General features: G+C 42.7%; 1 protein-coding gene and 1 long non-coding RNA gene across 6 annotated transcripts in view; both read left to right on the forward strand.

The window, feature by feature from the left end:
* The window catches only part of MITF (melanocyte inducing transcription factor), a 97,105-nt gene that overhangs the window by 7,301 nt on the left and 70,348 nt on the right, over positions 1–19,456 (forward strand). The gene's annotated exons all lie outside the window — the stretch shown is intronic.
* LOC306807658 lies at positions 279–16,139 on the forward strand. Its single transcript, XR_013775771.1, has 3 exons — positions 279–421; positions 2,999–3,069; positions 14,708–16,139. It is a non-coding gene; the product is annotated as an uncharacterized lncRNA (long non-coding RNA).

The following is a 19,456-nucleotide window of genomic DNA, read 5'->3' on the forward strand; positions in this document are numbered from 1 at the left end:
TGATTGTTACGTATACTGCTATGTAAAACAGAATGCAAGTGTAATGTGGGGTTCAGGCTAGTATTTTAATGTTGTAATTAGCAGCCTCTAACTGTAAACAAGTTTTTTTTAAAATCCGTTCCCATGAAGATTATTCCTTTACAATGCAGGCAGACATACATTTGCAGATGTGGGGTTTATGAATTCTGTGTTCCTTGCAGAAATGAGCATCAAGAACAAATAAGTGCTGTTTTTTCAGACCTTTTTTTTTCTTACTGTAGTGCACCTCAGGTGAGGCCAGTCCTGCAGTTGGGATTTCATAGGGATATTACAGCTCAGGGAAACAGTTGCATTGGAGACGATGCTGCAGCTGCCACCTCTGGGAAGACTTGGATTCATCCTCCTCAACTGCTCCCCAAAAAACACTGATCTAGATTCACAGGTATGTTGCACCTTCTTTTGTGCTGCTCTTCTGGCACAAAATGGACATAAACACACCTGAACCTGCTGTTTGGGCTGGTTTGGCTGGGGAGAGCATGGTGAGAGTCTGGTCTTCTCAGACCACCCTGTTAGGCTGCTTCTGAAGAGAGCACTCAAGTTTTGGAGAGTTGGAAGGATGTCTGTGTCTGCTCAAACCTACAAAAGCAATCTTTGTGTGCAAGGATTATGTGCCTGGTTTGGCCTAGTGTTACATGAAAGAATTTATTTTGGGTGAATTCTGAGAAAATCCAGGTGAATATTGGTATTTTAGGTTCCTGGAAAGATGTTGATAATCTGAGATATTTAGGTGCTGGAATCTTGCCAGCTTGTGTTTAAAGCAGCACAGTGATAACATTGGATATTGTTAAAGCTTGCTTGTAACCCAGATGCTGAGATGCTGTCTCTTTTCTTTGCAAATATGTGACAACACAAACTGCTGGAGAAATGGGAGAAAAAAATAGGGCAGTGGAATTGGGGTCTGGAGGTGGGAGAAAAGTAACAAGAAGTGGGAACAACCATAATATCCCAAGTGAAGGATGCTTTGTAGGATGGAGACTGAAGCAATCAATGATTGTTGCTAATCTTACTGCCAGCCATCCTGTTGTAACATATAAACACATAAAACAGAAACTACTGTGATCCTTTCTGGAGGAGAAGCTGCCAGCTAGAAAACTTGGGCTGGAGGTACTGTTTCAGGCTGAGAAGATGGGAGCAGACTTTGGAAGCTGTCAGATGGTGAGAAATTGGGAATTTGGGCAAAGGGAACATGTGGTTCTGGAGCTTTAAACTGGGAGGTCGGAATAATGCCATAGAAGTGAAAAAGGATCTGAGAGATCTGAGTGGGAGAGCCTAGCTGAGCAAGTTCTGTGCACATGTACTATTTCCTTTCAGGATTCTTTGGGTTTTTATCTAAATAAAGGAGAGAGTTTGTATAAAGTATGGCTTTGGAAATGCTTTTTCTGGATGTGTAGCTGCCTGGTAATATGCAGCTGTAAAGCCAAATTAGGAATACAAACCCTTTCTATAATGTTTGTGAACTTCAGCCTGGATAATAGTTGCAACCTGAGAGAATGAAATCAGAATGATATTGACATGTGTACACATGCAGGAGGGAACAATCTTAGAGAAAAGCAAAGGAAAAAAAAACTAGGGGCTGTTCATTGGAAGCTGGAAGGAGTTCAGGGTCTGTTGCACTGTGTCCCCTGGATGCCATTAACTGCTGTGTTTGGGTTTCTGCTCAGTCTAGCAAGCTTTATTTTATTTGTAGCAAATATTTACATCACTACCCAAGCTCAGCCAGCTAAAGGCACATTCCAGCTGTCAGTCTGTCTAGTGAAGCCACAGGCATGGTTCACAAGACTTGCTGGGATCATTTATTTATTTATTGCTGTTGTATCACAAAGGTTGCTATCAGATAAATAATTATTCCACCATTGGAGAAGGTGCATTGTAAATCTACTAAGCTGCTCCTTTGTTTGTTAGGCTTGTGCATAATGAGTTTGGAATTTAAGATTAGTAGTGTGCTGTGCAAACTGCTCATTTTGTGACCTCATCCTCTGCCCCTCCACCTGTCACATCCTGTTGGACACTCGGGGCTATGTTCATTAGGGGAGCTTTGGCTTAGCCTTGCGTCATCTCATTTTTATGTGTTCTGTTGCCTAGTGGAATTTTAAAAAACCCCATGAGGTGGGTGGCTGGGTTCCTTAAAGAACTCAGGGATGGCTTCAGAGTAGCTGGTGAATGCTGGCCTGGAGTTTGGGAATGCCTGAGTTGGCCAGGGGAGGCTGAAGAGGCTGCTGGTGCTGCTGAACTGTCCCACTGAGAGCTGGGTGTTGGGTCCAGGGGAGCTGTTGCTAAATCCTCCTCAGAGTGACGTGCCCAGGGCAGGTGTGCTCTACAGAAATGAGGAAGAGCAGGTAGTGTGACATCCCCCTGCCCCAGCTTTGTCCACTCAGCACATTGAAGTTTTGAGTTCCAGTCCTGGCTGTGACTCAAGACACAGGATTGAAAGTGCCCACTGTCCTTGGGAGTGCCCAAACCAATAAACTGTGGGCTTTGTGAGGTGTCTTTTTTTTGCAGGAGCTGCTCTGTTTTGCCTTGTGTAGTGTTTGAGCCTGGTAGGGGCAGGAGTGACTTGGTATAACACAAGGGAGTGAATGTTTGCATGGGATTGTTCTCACTTTGCTCCAGAAAATAATGACTTGTACAAAGTGGAGCAGCTCTGTCTACCAGGAAGCAAGTAAGATGTGCTCAGACATTAGATAACTTTCAGCTCCACCTGAAAGGTAGTTGTCTAAATCTCTGTAGTTGAGGCCACAGCATGACATATGGGGACCTGCTCAAAGTAAGAGTGGTGATATTTGGGGCAGAGAGAATTGGATGAAGGGAAGGAGTCCTGAAATGCTGGAAGGTGGTATGGATTCTGATGCTCAAAAGGCCTCTCAGGGTGATGTGTGTTGGTGAAGAAGCTTTAGGCAAAGGTGGATATTAAGAGTGACGACAAACATACGTTAGTTCTGAAGAGTGCTTCATTTTTTAGGAATGTGAAGTCATTTGTGGTACAGCAAAAGAAGCTTGAATCTGTGTAGAAACAAGTTGCAAAGAAGTAAGGTGAGTAAGGCAGAAGCTGAATTAAGATTATGTGTGTATCACAAACTTGTTTTTTAATTTAGGTTGTTGCACAATTTACAGTTTCAATCTAATTGCAAAACTACTGTGCAAGTGATAATTTGGTTCCCAGCTAATGCAACTTTTGATACTGTACAAAGCTCTGTAGTAGGGGCTATTAGCCATGAAGATGCTGTAGGTCAGCAAGGAGTTTTTGTTTTTCAAGTGTGTTAAGTAATATAGAAAAGTGGGAAATGTTTCTTCCTGTTACAAGGATCTCAAAGGTGCTGGAGCTGCCCCTACAACAAAACCAGGGTTGGCTGGAAGGGGTCTGGTGCTGCTGCTGGACATTTTCAGAGCTGGGGAGGGGGTCTTTCTTACATTTTTTTTTGTATTTCCCAAGGAATTGGCCACCCTACTTTTACAGCAGCCTCCTTCTTTCTGGGAGAGATCCCTCTGAGCAGGCAGAAATTGCTGTCTTTCCAAAGCAGTCCTCCTTTGTGGAGGAGTCATAATTATCCCTCACTAATGAAGAGTTGTGCTGGGCTGTAAAGATGTCCATAAGGCAAAGTTTCCCTGTCTGAGCCTGCAGTGGTCTCTTGTCCTAGTCTGGGGTTTGTGTTCTTGGTTCTCAGGTGGGATCTTCAGGGATTTGCTCTTTGGAACTGGGCACCATTTGTTTTTTTTTTTCTTGCAGCACCATTTGAGACTGTTAATAGACTTGCAGGGGAACAGGTCCAGTGATCTTGTGTTCCTGAATGCTGCAGGGCTGGGGATCAGGACAACCAGCAGCACTGCAGGAGAAAACCTACTAATGGTCTAGAGAAGTACTTCAGGGATTTCTTCCCCTTTCAGAAACTCAGTTTAAGTACTGAGTTTGCTCACTGGCCTTTGCTCTCATTTTTGGGGTGTGCTCAGCAGGGTGATGCTGGTTTGTGATAACCAGTCCCATCCCCTGCTGTGGGATAACTCCTGCCCTGTTGCTATGAAACATTTTAGTGAGATGCCATTAAAAGGGATGCATATCCATCTCTTCATAGAGATTTTTTTTTTTGTGGCTCATCTCTTGCTGATCAGTTTTCTGATCCAGCTGGTGGCGAATTTGAATGATTTAGGTGTTGTCGTGTAATTATACAGATGCTTGTTTCCCTATCTGTAGTTTAATTCCTTTGCTTTGAGATTTATTAAATAGCTCAGCACAGAAAATTGCAGTATCTGTCTTCCTCTCTTCTCAGTAGGTTTATTTTCTGTGGCAAGGACTTTCACAGCTCTTGAAATTCTAAATCTGTAATCACTATTTAATCTAAGACAGTTTTCCCTGTATTTAAGAGCTGCAGAATCAGGCTGTGCTTTGGAGAAAATAGCAAATTTGCTAAATTTGGCTGCTTGCAGAGTCATTCAAAGTACATAGGTTGTTCAGCAGGTGCTCTTTGGCTTCTTGTGCTGTAGGAAATGCTGAGTTTTGGAGGTTAAGTGGGTGGGAATGCAGTTCCTCTCTTCTGCATGTAGCACAGGAAAAATTAAGTGGTTGAACTGTGTGCCATTTATTTGGTGGTGCTTACAGAGCACCCCTGGCAGCAGAAAGATGGGTCCTCTAGAACTGCAAGATTGTATTGATTGTGCTGCATTTCTGCTGGAACAAAAATATAATGGGCTCAGCATTTGCACTTTGCACTTGTGCATTGTTTTCTCTTTATTTTGTGTATTTAGAAAATGCTATGCTTTGCAGACTGCTGGTTTAGTATTTTCTGTGGAATGAAAACCATCTGGATAATTTAACTGAATTTTATCAAAGTTTTTGGGAACAGGCTCTTTTCTGTTTCTGGGCATCTTGTTAGAAGAAGATGAGAATTTGAGTTAAAATTCAGGGAGGTGTCTGATGTGCTGGAATTTTAGAAACAATTAGGACTTGTTTGAGGTTGTAGAAGTAATTGAAATATTAAAATTATATAGTGTCTCCCAGAAGCATTCTTCCTGAGCAAATGCCTGCATAGACTGTCCTCCCCCTTAATGTACTTCAAATCCTTGGCATAGTGGGAGCTGTGAGTTAAGAAAGCATCCAGTGTTCAGGATGAGGCTTCTTTGAAAGAGATCAGACTTAAATGCCAGCTGAAGTTAAGCATATGTTTCAAGATGTGCCTCAATCAGACCTTTGTTCAACACAACACTTCTGTGTTTATTTCAGAATCATAAGTAATTCAGTTGGTTTTGTACTCATAGGTTTCATCTTGTTGCAGCCCCAGGCCTGTAGCAAACACAGGAGGGATGCACCAAGCCTTAAACATGTGAGCTGTGCTGCTCAGGACTATTTGTGCTTCACTTTCAGCTCGTGGTTTGAGCTCAAATCCGTGTTGTTGGATTGAGAGAAGAGTGCTCAGCATATGGCAAGATCCTAAATCTGATGTACTTTCAAGGCTGACACTGTGATTTTAATATGTTCCACTTTCATTGCAATACTACTTAGAAAAGTGGAAAATCCAACTGGAAAAAGATAAATTCATAATCTTTTCAACATGAGATGCAGAATTAACTGAATTTCTGTATAATCTGTTTAGCACTATCAGCTATTTTTTTTTTTTCCCCAAAAGACTTAACTGCCCATTCAGTTTCTGATATCCTGATGATAATGCTTGAGATGAGTATTTAGATCTGCACAATTTAAATCACTGAACAGTTCCTTCGGCCCCCATATGCTATGGCAGTGAGTGCTTGTGTGGCTTCCCTGGAAAAGGAGCTGGATATGACCACAGCTTTCTGGACCCAAAACTGGGTTGTTCTCAAAGCCAGCCACAATGTTGTCAAGTCTGAAGCTGGGTGTCACATGGACAGGATCTGAAAGTTTGGAATATGGTTATTTCCAGCAGTCTGAAGCTTTTCCCAGTGGCTAGACAGACTCACAGAGTCACCGAGGTGACACCTCTGCAGATCATCTTGTCCATCTCCCCTGCTCAGAGCCATGTCATGCTGAGTTTTGAGTATCTCCAAAGACAGAGACTTCACAGCTTCTCTGCATGACTTCTTCCAGTATTGATGACCCTCACAGTGAAAAAAAATATGGAGCTTTTTATTTTTGTGTTTTGGGTTATTTTTTGAGTTATACATAAACTGTTTCCTGGCTTCTCTGTTCCGGTGCACACAAGATGGACTATGCAGGAGGCTGCACACCTCCTCCCCAAGCTGCAGTCCCTCATCTTTGCTTTTTGAAGTAAAACAAGGGGCTGCATTTCTTATTTAAACTCTTGGGTTTTGCTCTAAAAGCAATGAATTGTACAGGTCAAGCTTAAGACCTGGTGGGCAAAACTTCTGCATCCTTCAGTCGTGACTCACGGGCTGACAAGTTTTCTTCTTCATTTTCATTCAGCCCTGTTTGAGACAGATTAGTTTTTAGCCCATTGTGGATGGATGCAAAGCACCCTACAACATAACCTTGCATTTAATGAGCAGTTCAGCCTCAGAGCAGAGGTTGTGTCCAGTGCTGCAGAGCTGTGCCTTGTGTTGTTTGTGCAGAACATTTGACAGATGCTCATTGCTTGTGATGTTATCTGGACTGTTTAACATGTAGAATAATTCCAGCAGGCTGTTGACTAAAATATTCCTGTTCTTTGATGCACCAGCACTAACTTGCCTGCTATGAATTCATACACTGAAGTTGAAATTACTTCCAAAATAGTAAACATGAACTTTGGCCATGTCTTGCTCTGGGATAATTCTAGAATCAGTTCCTTGGTGAGCCATGCACAAAGTGGCTTTATGTAAACTGTAGCTGTTTCTGTTCATCAGGAAAGCATACCATGCACTTTGGCCAAGCTATATTAAATATATATCACATGGAATTGAGCATCTAATCTTAAGCTGATCTTGTCTCTGTATGACTTGTCTCTTGACTCTGTAGGACTAAGTTTCAGTTTTGTGCAGATTGTTTTTGGCAGCTTCAAGGGCTAACAGAGTGGAGATTTTCAAGGATATGTATCCCAAGGCTCAGTGGTGTGGATTAAGCAGGTGCAGGAGAGGTCTGGACATCTCCTGACAAGGCCATCACAAAATGCCACTTGAGTGGCTCACTGCAAATGCAAGATGCTGGATCAGGGTCCTGTCCCCTGTCATCTCTGTAAATGTGGGATCCTGGGAGGTCTTAATGTGTGAGCTGCAGCTTGAGTAAAGCTGTTGGGGCAGTTTAACTCTGCAATGCTTAACTTCAATTAAGTTGTCAAGTTTAGCATTGCTTTAGGCATTAATAGAGTTTTACTCTCACTTAAAAATCTGGTTTAGTAATTAACCTCCATTTTATTCTGGAGTTCAGAAGGTGCTCATTTAGTGCAGCGAATCTAATGTCATGTGAATTAAAACATGAAAGATATGCAGTAATGAGAAACTGAAACAGGGTAGTGCAGAAATTTGATTATGTGCAGTTTACAAGGAGCTGAGTTCTTAATGAGAAGTGTGTTAAAGGCACAGTCTTGCCTCTGCTCTTGCAAGGTTAGGGGATGTTCTGAATTGAATTGGGAGTTAGTAGTGGAGCTGGTATTTATAATGTTGCACACTGAGTTTTTGTTGCACTTGTACAACTTTTATTGTACAGCTTTTTCTGAGATCTAAACATGGGCTGGCTGTACAGCTACCAAAAGTGTGAGACATTTGCAGGGGCTTGGAGAGGTGTATCCCATTTTCTGTTCTAATGGAAGTCTGAACCCCAACTCCAGCATATTCTGCAGTTTATTGTTGGAGAGAAGCACAGAAGGTGGTACATAAAGGAGAATTAAATCTGCAGGCAGCAGAGTTGTTCCACAGAAATTGGCCTGGTCTTTGTGATTTAGTTGGTAGAGCTCTTCATGCTGCTGTGCCTGTATTTTACATCCATCCACAGCCTTTAGTATTATGAAGAAAAGTTCCCATCTCCTTTGATGAGGGGACTGTTTAACTACTCCCAGCACTGAGTACAGATGTGTTTAATTTTCCTCAGGTGTCAGTTTATTTCATGTGTGTGTGGAGTATGTGCCAGCTGCTAAGTCCTGGGCTTTTCAGGGCTGGACTGCTGGCATCACACCAGTTCATACAGGCTGACTTGCCTTTGGATATGAGGTGCAGGCCCTCAAACAGTTTGGAAAACTGCACCAGTTTCTGCTGCCTGAGAGTTTTGGGTGACTGCAAGGATAAAGCACAGGTTTCCCCTGTTATAATGGACATTGCATGCACAAAATGCTGATTACACATCTCTTTTCGGTCTGGGAACCAGAGACTGTTTAACAGATCCAGTTCAGAGCATGAACATTTGCAGAGCAATGCTGTCTGCCATTCTTTTCCCTTGCAGTGTGCATTCTCACATGAAAGTGCACTGCTACCAGTTCTTTGTCATTGTCTGCTTCAGAAAGTGTTGGAGGTGAGGATGCAGAAGGCTCAGTATTTTTCCAGCCATCTCCTCTATAACTTAGGTATGCAATATCAAAAGCTTTGTCTTTGCTAGCATTTGAGTGATTTAAGGTAAAAACCAGCTTCTTATCACTGGCTTAGCTACTTGCTTTCCAAGGCAGTAATGTGGGGTAAAAGTTCACCTCACGTGTCAGAAGGACTCTGCACTATGCAGGTGTGGCTTTGTGCTGCACCTCATCTCTGCAAGGCTGTGCCCAGTCCTGAGAAGGATCTGGGCTGCTAAATGGCTCTAAGGAGAGTTGGTTTATCTCAGTGATTCAATGGGAAGGGACCACACATGCTCAAAAATAAAAAGTTTTCCATCCGCTGACACAACTAACTTGTGCTACAGCCACACAGTTACAAGACCAACCCAAGAGAGGATTGAGAACCAGACTGTGGGCCAGACTCCTCCTGCTGTGGCAGCTTCCAGTTCTGCTGGGTTGGATGGAGCTTAAAATTGTGTTGCTGATTTTTAAAAGCATGGTAGAAGTCATGTGTGTGCTGCATGGTTGCCTGTGGTTGTTTCTGTGTATGCAGTTGAATTTTGTTGCCTTAAAACAGCATTCCAGTAGAAAGTTGTGACAAATTCCACACTTAGAGCCAGTGACACCTTTACCAGTGAATCCAGTTTGAGGGCTTTGTGTCTGGTTCTTGACATACTGAGTTTCTGAAATGAGCAAGAAGCATCTGCCAGTGGTCTGCTAACCTGCCAGGGCTCTCTTCTTGAGCTTTCTGCTTACTCCATAGGAACCATGACCCAAAAATACAGGCTCACCAAGCTAATCATCTTACAGCTCAAGCATAGTTGGGTTAATTCTGTGTAATAATTTACTGCTGTCAGCTCTACAGCAGGAGTTATCTGTGTGCAAAGTCCTGGTTCATAGCAAATACCACGTAATGCAGGTTAACACTGACTACAGACTGAGCTAAACTGTCTCAGAACTTGCTGGCTGTTGTCTAACCACACGTGGCTGTTCTGTCTGCTCTGCTGCTGCATGGTAACTTATTTAGCCAAGGGCTTTTGATGGACTGAGGACCATTTGTGTTGACTGGGGCTGTGATGGCCACGTTGTCCTGCATTAATCCATTTTCCACAGAACAGAGAAAATGTAGATAAAAGGATGAAATGGAGTTAAATTCTTCCTGTGAGTAGCTGCTGCAGGTAACTGTGGACTAGTTTGACAGGGTTCACATCTGTGTTAACTTTCAGAAGACAACATGAAGCTATTATGCAGTTACTACCCACTCCAGGATCTGCACATCAATTAGGAGAGGCTGCTTACTCATGCTCCTCAAAAGTTGTGCCAAAATAGCTATTACATTATGTCAGAGCCCATATTTTCATCCTGAACAATTAATCAGAATAGAAACCTTGTTTCTCCTCAGCAGCTTTGCATATAGACCTACAACTTTGATACATGGTGCTTTCAGCTGTGCTGGTTGAAGAGGGCTTCTCTGCTGTTGACACACATCAGGGAAATTGTGATGAAATGTGATATTATTTTGTCAGCAGTATATCTGGGAAGCTCCAACACCACCATCTTCTGTAAACAGCTTTAGTTCCCTGTGTTGTGACTTATTCTACTGTAACACGTCGGGTCCCTGCTGGGGACACAGCATCCCGTGCTGCTGGTAGGTGCAGTGTGAGCAGGAGGGGAGGTGGTGGGCTGCTCACAGCAGCTCTGCCATCTGAGAATAAGGCACAAGAAGCAGATGGCTGCAGGGGAAACAATGAGGCAGAGCTGTCAGCTCTGGGATGGAGTCCTAGCACACCCACTGCCTCGCTGTTGGCAGAGCCCTGCTCTGTGTCCTGCCCAGGAGGGAGCTCTTGGTTGGGGCAGGTGCACTTGGAGGTACCTCTGAGCATCTTCTTTGTAAGTGGGATAAAGCACTGAGCAGGAGTTGTTGGAGAAATGTGGCTTTGTTGGTGACCAGCTTCCAGCTTTCCTTCTCAAGAATCAGGAACCTGGGGCTCTGCATCCCAGTCCTGTCCCCTTGGGTATTTGTGGTGGTTTATTACATCCCAGAGATTGATGGCAGCAGAGCCTTGGACAGGTGTAGGGTCTCAGGTAAGGTGTGACATGCCAAGGAAGTAATGCCTGTGGTGAAGTGACAAAACCTGTTGTAATGAAAGAAGAATATTTTCTTTACTGATTCTTCTGGTGGTAGATGTGGAGCAACTTGGAGACACATTTGTCTCCTCATTTTCCTGGCTGTCCTCCTATAAGAGCTGTCTGATAATGCTATTCAGGAACTTCTCTTGTGAAAATATTTGCACTGTGCAGCACAAAACTTGAATGAGGATTCTATACAGAAAACAGCATAATGATACTGATGGCCAGACTAAGCTCTGTGCTGTAATTCTTGATCCTTATTCACAGATTTCTGTCTTTTTTGTCTTTTGCCAAATACCTTTAATGCTGAGAACATTATAACTCAGAAAAGATGGTGTATGATAAAAATAGAAGCACTTGCTCCAGTTCTTCCATATGTTAATGGCTGGATTTTCAGGCAAGAGATTCCAGTAAGGTGTGCCAGCAGTCTGAATACCTGCATGTGCTGTGGCCCTCTTTCCATGAAAAAGCTGTTTGGGTTGGAGACAAGGCTGAAGTCATTGGAAGTTTGGTATCTGTAAATTAGATCCAATTCTGTGTGATTTTATTAGAAGAAATGAAGTATTGTAATTCCTGAGGTACTTGCAAAGTTCTTGCTTTGGAAATCCTGTCTTTATTTCTTCTCCATTGGAAAATTGTGAGTGCATAATTTCAACACACTGGAGGCCATCTGGAAATAGCTGGAGGGGGCTGATTTACACATTACATTAGATAAAAACTTTTCAAAGACCCTTTCTCTGGGGAAAGGGAGGGTAGAAGCCTGGAAAAAGCTTTAACAGGAAAACCAGAGATTAGGGTTCAATAAATAGGTAATTATAGTAATGATTTCATTCAAAGAAAATATACAGGCAGACATACTAGAGCATGGTTGAATACAAATGCTGAACAATCAAAATGGTCCCTTGCCAATGGCTGTTCTCTTGGTTTATTCTTTCTTCTACCAGCTAATGTGTAAGAACTTCAAGATGCAAACCACTTTTCCATCATTTCACATTGACCTACCTGGATTAAAATAAAAATAAACACATTTAATTAAATAATACAGGCTTGTAGGGAAATTAATAAAAGTTTAAAAATTTGATTTGGTTGTTCAGGTGGCTGTGGAGGTAGGATTGGGCAATTTCATGGACAAACCAGACACTGGAGGCAGCTGGGCTGGGGTTGCTGTGTCCCTCAGTTAATGTTAATCAGCCTGTGGGTGCTGGAGGGGAGCAGAGCACAGAGTAGCTGTGAGACCAGAGACCTGGGGTCTGGGTACCACTCAAGCTCTGGCAGGTTGGATGTCTCCTTCCTGCTCTCTCTCCTTGTTTCAAACCCAGGAACAACTCGTCAAAGTGTGGACTAATGAATCATTGCAAGTGCTTGATGTGTTGGCAGCTCCTTGCCACCCAGCTTCACACTCTGTTCTGCTGCTGTAATTTTAAGAAACTATTGGAACAGTGCCCTCCTCCCCCAAAAAAAGTCTATCCAGAGATCTGGGAAGTAATGTATGCAGCCCTCCCCCAGTTTATTTGTGCTGAGCTGTTTGGGTAGGCCTTGGTGTTAGTTTTAGCAGCAGAGCAGGTTCTAGTCAAGGAATCAAAATCTTGGATGTACTTTATCCTGAGAAGGTAATTGAGCCAGTTATTCCAGAATTGGTGAAAACAAACTCATCAGAGTTGGGAGAATCCAATCCAAGACACCAAAATCTCCCAAGTCCATTAGAAAGAGTTTTGCTTTACATGGGGTTTAGTCATTATCCTTTCAGTCATGTTTGTTAGAACTTATGTAGCAGTCTCTCATGCCAAGCTGTGTTCTGTTCATCTTTGCATGTACAGGAGACTTATTTGTTCTCCCAAGTGTCTTAGTTTAGTAGAAAAACTGAAATATGTACTTTCATCAACTATTTGCCATATTTTGACTGACAAAGTCCATATCATGATGTACTTCAGTGTACATGTTAAAACAACTTAGCCCAGTGTTTTTAAGAGGCTCCTGTCTCTGGGGAGCAGATGCCTTGTGAGGGCCACCTGCTTCCCTTGGCTTGGCTCTGGGGTCAGCAGGTTGTGTTTGTGCTTTCAGCAGAGAAGAAATAGGGAGATATGGAAGTGGATGGTCCTCTCCTGACTGGGTGCTCAATGAACCTTTGGATTTTCACCCCACATCCCTTGACCCTTTGCTTTCTGAAGCAAACCACAAATCACACTGCAGGCGAGCCTGGCCCAGAGAAAGAATTTCCATTTTTCAGAAGGATGAAATTCAGAAATTTCATCTGGAAGTTGGGAATTGGGCCTTTCCTTCAAGTTCAGAGGAGCAGTCCTCTTCTCCAAGAACTTAAACCCTTTTCCAGTATTTGAAAAGTTGCCTGCTAGCCTCTGCTTGTGTTTCTCCCTTTTATTTTCCTCCATTTCTGCAGTGTCAGGAAGAAAAAATAAATCTGTAATCCAAGTAACATGCTAAATATAGAAGTGCTAGTTTACAAATGAGAAATCTTTCTGATGGCTTCAAAATGGTTTTGTAATAAAAGGAAATGCATTTGACACTGCCAGAATTTACAGTCCCACCAGAGACTTGTGAAAGAACTGCTATACCAAACAGCCTGGGCTGGAATGGAGCTTGTTGACACGTAGGGGTTACTGAAGGGTATTTCTGGCTGTTGCCATGAGGATGGCTTAGCAAGAAAAAATACCTTCTCTGTGACTACTGTAGGGTCTGTCTGTACCATCAGCTTTAAGGAAAAGTATTTTAATGGAAGGTGGTTAAAGGGGGAGGCTGCTTTTCAAAATGGGTTATCAGAATATGGCCCCTGAGAGCCAGGAGGAAGGGGTTATGAGCAAATCTGGTGTGGGTGGTACAATCTTATACTGCTTTTGGCTGTATAACTGAGTAAAAAACAGTTTTTCTCAAATCCCTGTAACTTCCAGGCTTTATTTTTTTTTCTCTCTCTCTCCATTTTTTTTTCCAAAATCTTTCAAACTTTGTCTGTCATATGTTGACTTATAATTGCAGGAAGGTGTCACTGTGGTCTTCAGAGACCATTCTCAGCTGTTTGATGGGATTTCTGTTATGGGTTTAGAGGTGAATGGTTTTATTCCATTTGACACCAGTTATTTACAGCTGTATCTGGGGGTCCAGTTCTGTTTGGTACTTGGAAGCATTACCACAAAGGAGTTACCAAAAATGGGTGGTTTGCCATGGTTTCTGCTTGATCTGTCCTTGGAGGCACTGTCAATGTATTGGGGAGAGAAGAACCTTCTACCCAGCTTTTCAGTGTCCAAAAAGAAAATTGGAGGACTTTAAAAAGTGGTTGATGATAGAAGGGAATAAAAAGTCTGTAATGAACTTTTCCCCTACCAGAAGTAGTTTGCAGAGTGAAATAAGATGGCTAAAACAAGTATTGAAGTTTGATTAATGTCATTGTCTATACAACTGGGGATCTAATTCTTCATTGTCTTCAGATAAAGTTCTTATCTTATTCACTGTCACACACGAAGCTTGCACTGTTATTTTCATCTGCAGGCCTCTTAAGGGCTTTGCTGCTTGCCTGGGAATCCTGTGTTGCTGCATGATCACAAAAAGGAATGCCATGGTGTACTGAACATTGAGGATTTGCTTAAATGTTTTGTCAAGATCAGTTCCCTGTGCTGAGTGACAGAGGTTTAAAGAGCAAAACCTCAGTTTTCAAGCCTTAGTTTTCATCCACATTTAGGCCTGTGATTGTATAACCTGTTTCTGTGGGTGGTGGGGCTTTGCTCTGCTTTTTGCTGTGTTTTAAGCTGAGGGCTCTGCTGCTCTCACACCACGGGCTCTTGTTTGAGTCCCTGCTGTGCTGGGGACCACCAGGCTCTGCTCCTCCTTAGTACACCATGAAAATACCTCCATGAGCTCTCAGCGATGTTTCAGGTTACATAAACCAGGATTTAAAATAGTATCTTTTTCACAACATTTAGAACACGTGTTGGTGAATATAAATTTTCAGCGCAGTGCCAACAGAGTTGGTTTAACAGATGCAGAACTCTGTTACTAAGAATAGTTTCTGCAGTTATCTCCCCACACAAATTTTCTCCCTGGGCATTTGCTATATGCTTATCAACACTGCAAAAGATCATATGCATGTTCTTTTTTTTTTTTTTTTTCAGAAAATAGTCTGCAAGCTTTCTGCTTTCAGAAGCTATTGAAAGCACGTTCTTCTGAAACCACATTGAGTTTCAACTGATGAATCAGAATTCTGCACGGAAAGATTTGAGTACAAGCACAATAAGAAAATCTAGCTATGCTTTTTCTCCCCCCCTATGTTTTCCTCCCCCCCATTCTTGCTTTCCCTTGGTAAACAGCAACACTTGCTGGCAAGAATGGGAATAACAGATCAATCTGCTTATTTTCAATTGTCAGATTCGTGTGTGTCAGTCAGCCAGCTCTTTTCCAGCTGTTACCCAGTGAGAATTTACCTGCTGAGGAGGAAGATTTAATGTCTTGGCAAAAGATCAGATTCTTCCCTAGTGACAATAAGCCCATAAGAGAACGTGAAGTCAGATTTATTTGAATAAAAGCTGAATTCTTGGAGTTTTACCACCAAAACAAAACGCTATCAGGAGTAAGGCAAACGGGATTTGCTCACCAGCAAGCTCAGGAAATTGTATTTAAACAAGAAAGAAAGAGTTAATTGAAGGTTGCCTGTTCCTCTTTTGCCAAGCAGCAGGACTTTTGTAGGGTGTGAAACTGTGGTTATTAGCCAGGGTTAATGGGGATTGTCTCATTCATTACCATGCACTGTTAAGAGTAACTGTTGGTTCCTCTGTTCAAGCAATGCCTCTGTTGCTGGTGCTGTCAGGAGATCTGCTTCATTTAAAAAAAACAAAGACCTGGGTTGGTATGTTAGTAGGTATTGAAGGGGAACATAAAAGAAATACAATAGGAACAACATACTGAAAAAGAAACACGGTTTTTAAGGTAGTTGAGTGCTTAATTCTTTTGTAATCAAAGAGAATTCAAGTGCCCACACACAGTAAAAATAGGACTGGGGGAAAGAAAGCATCAAAACTAGCAAAAAAAGGCTTTGGGTCTGTTGAAGTAAAGAGGAAAAAAATGGGGGAAAGTATCAAAAAACCCTAAAACTAATGAACCAAAACAAACAAGAAAGCCCCCAAGCAGACGGAAGAGCCACCTTATTTTGGTGGAGGTTAAGGGACATAACTTGACTTGCCATGATGTGCATTCTGTGTCCCCCCACAGCTGACAGGTGGCAGTGGAACATGGAGGTTCTGCATCAGGTGTGAACACTGCAGGATCACTTGTCTTCTCTCTGCTTTGATGTCCAGTAACTCATCAGTGGATATTATTCTAGAGAAACATCGGTGTTGAGGTTTTGCATCTCCATTTTTGTGCATGTTTTCAGTTTTGTTGTTAAGATTGCATTGTTTCTTGTATGTGGCACAGCACAGTCCTAAATCTTTGGATGATGAAGGAAAAATAAAAAAGATTTTCTGTGAAAGTGTGTGGAATAATGTGTGTGGCTTTGCTTAGGAGAAGGATTCCTTTGCCTGTGTCCTGTGAGCATCACTGCTGTTGGGTTATTGCTGAGGGATTGGCAGAGTTGAGTGTGCTTGGGTTACTCTGAGCCAAGTGAGCATCTGCTAGAGTGGACACAGCTTTGTGCTTTGGGAATAGCAGGGGACAAGCTTCTCTAATGACTGGGTTTTGTACTTTCTTTTATTGAACTTGATAATAGCTGTTATGAAGGTTGCTGGGATTGGTAGTGTGGTCTGTAGTGTCAATTCTCATCTTCCTATTTCAGAATCCAGTTTTGGCACCACCAGCTATGGTAAGTCCAACCTCCATAGGAGTTGTCCCTTTCCCACCCCAGTGGTTTCAATGAAAAATAGATTTTTCAGCAGTTTAAAACTTTTCCTGTAGGTGCCATTTCTTTCTGCTCAGCTTTTTCAGGCTTCAGCATTTGTGATGCAAAAAAAAAAATCTATGCTGGGATATTTGCAGATTCCCTAAACAAGGAACTGCTGCTCAAAGTCTGGTTCTAAGTGTCCTTTTTCTTGCATAAAGACCACCTGAGTGGTTGGATTCATCTCCTAAAAGTAACTTTAAGGTCTGCTGTTGGGAGAAGAAAACATGGCAGGGCCAAGGAATCTGGAGCCTGCTGTCGAGTACTTTGCTTTACTTGTCTGTACCTGGGGCAAAACTGATTCCTGAAGTTGTGTAGGACTTCCCCCTTGAAACAGGGAGTAGCAATATGGGGAGGCAAAGGAAAGCTTGGGATTTTCCATATTCTTGTGCTTAATTTAAGACAGTGATTCAGCCAGCCAAGGGAGACAATTTTATCTGTTCAGCTCTGGTACAGGCGTTGCCTCTTCTTGTGCCAAATACCTTTGAGGATGGGAAGAGACAACATTGTCCTTCTGGAAATCTGAGAAATTTTGGTGGTTAAAAAGAAATAAAATAAACTTGAAGCTGCTGAATTTGTGTTGGCATTTGCATCTAATAGAAGAGAATAGGGATTACAGCAGAGTTAAAGAAAAAAACCTTGAATCTATGAGTATGTAATTTTAAGGAAGCCTTTTATTTCTGACTGATCTATGTACCTTGATATTTTTGTCTTCTGGGGAAGGCTACTATGTGTGCTTTGTCCATCCAGCAGCTGTGGTAACCCATAACCCTAAAGTGCTGTGCTGTAGGTCTGAGATAAGTGTTGAAATTTCACGTTTATTTCTGAAACACGATACAAATGTAATAACTTCTGCAGATCATCTATAGATTAGCAAATACTTGGTGAGTCATACCTTCCCCTTGCTGCCTTTTTTTTTTTTTTTTTCTTAAGCATGTCATAAACGTTTAGGAAAGCTCATTCATCCCAGATAGGTGTGAAATCAATCTTTGATGCATAGGGTTGTGACTCAGGGAGTGGAAACAAAAAGGCTACTTGGTGTAATGTCTGCTGCTGTGCTCTTGCCAAATGGCTTCAGCAGAGGGGGAAATCTCTGCTGCTCCAGTTTGTTTGGGAGATGCTTTGAAGATTATGGATCTCTTCCATATAGCAGACACCCAATTAACTGTGATTAGGAGTGCTGTAGGTAATAGCTCTGCTATGAGGATGAAGAGAAGATGAGAAAGATGAATAGCACAGGATGTGCAGGTTTTGGCTGGAGTGTGAGGGGAGGTGATGGGGAATTGGGAGTCTTGTTCCACGGGGAGCAGGACAGCAGGGGAGTGTGAGGCATTCCAGCCTGGAGAGAGCTTTTTCTGGAGGGTTTCTAGGGCAGGCGTCAGCAGCTGGCTGGGAGCTGATGTCAAGGTGAGTTTGGCTTCATCTCCTCGCTCTGGCTTCAGTCCCTCTCTTTGTTGTGTATGTGCTTTTGGCCCTTCTGATGGAAAAAGTGGGACTGCACCCTACAAATCCTAAGGTCTTTTATGCAGCACAAAGAGGAACTCAAAGCCTTTAGAATCTGTCTCTTGCCCATTCTTTCTGGCTTAAGTATGTCAGATGTATCTTTAGCTGTGAGAACTTTCCTTATCCTTCCATGTCCATCTTCTGTCCCCAGGATGCTCCCCATCCCTTTCTCCTCATAGTTGCTCTTTCAGTGTGAAGGTGGTTTTGTCTGTTAGTAAAGGGAACTGGCTGCCATAATTTCCTACAGGTTCTTCACCTTCTCCCTTCCTTTGGAAGTCACTATTACAGATTTGTCTTGTGTTAGCACATCTGCTTCCCCTTCCCAAAGCTTTTGCTGCGTCCAACAGACCGTGTTCCACGATTGCTATCTCTGTGAGCCATTTAAAATGATTTTGTTAGGGAGCTGTGCTGCAAGTTGAGAGATGGCAGAGAGTGGGTGTCGTGTTTTTGCAGCTCTTGGTGGCACCCAGGAGCCTCTGCACTGTTCCCAGTGCTCCATGTTCTCCAGAGCTTGCCATCCCAGGCACAGATTCTGTCGGGAAGCTGAGGCTGATGGAGCAGTTCTCAGGGCTCTCTGGCGTGCTGAGTGTGTTTGAGCAGTGTTGATATTCCTGTAATTGCACTGGGTGGACAAACAGGCTGCTTATTGCTCCTGTGATTGCCCAGGAAATGTTCTGTCAACTCCACCCTTTTTTTCCTGATGTGTAGCACATCCCTCTGATCCAGTGTTGAGCTAAGCTGGAGAGGGGAGCAGAGCACGGGTGAGTCATGTCACAAAGCTTTTGCAGCAGGTGTCTGGCTGAATCTGCTTGCCTGCCTTTCCTTCCTTATGGACTTTTTTTTCCCCATCTCTCCCGTTTCTTTGGGCTGTTGCTTATCAAGGTGCTCTTAATAGAGAGAGACTTGTAGCTTATTTTTTGCTATATGTCTTCCATTCTTTTCCTCGAGCTCTTCAGCTTGCAGTGAAGGAGATAGATTGGCAGGTAAAGATGATCTTGAGATACTTTTTGCTGCAACACTTCCATGGCAACTTAATTAAAAGAATATGAAGGGGAAGGGTCAGCAGAGCAGCACTTGCTATAACTTGCTATAACAGCTATAATGCTGTTTCAAGTAGAACTTTGTGCTGGCCTTGTTGCATCAAAATGAGTTGACCATTTCATATGGAAAATATATTTCTCCTTCCTTCAAAGGGAAGAAGAGACCCACAGTAGGAAGTAGATTGGGATTTTTTGTCATTATTTAGAAAGACAAACCCTTTGGCTAGCATCTCTCATAAGGACTGCTGCTGTCTCCTGGCACTATTCTGTCTCCCCTCATGTTTCTTATGTTGCCTGTCTTCTGTAATTAAAGTTTTTCAGGACATGAGTGGTCATGTTTGCTATTTGTGTGGTGCTGTTTGTACAAGATGCTGATTGATGTTGACTGCTCCTGTGCTCTGTGGCAGTGCAAACAAATAATTAAGTAGCAGATAGAGATTTGGTGTATG

Source organism: Erithacus rubecula (assembly GCF_903797595.1).
Source record: "Erithacus rubecula genome assembly, chromosome: 13".
Lineage (NCBI taxonomy): Eukaryota > Metazoa > Chordata > Aves > Passeriformes > Muscicapidae > Erithacus > Erithacus rubecula.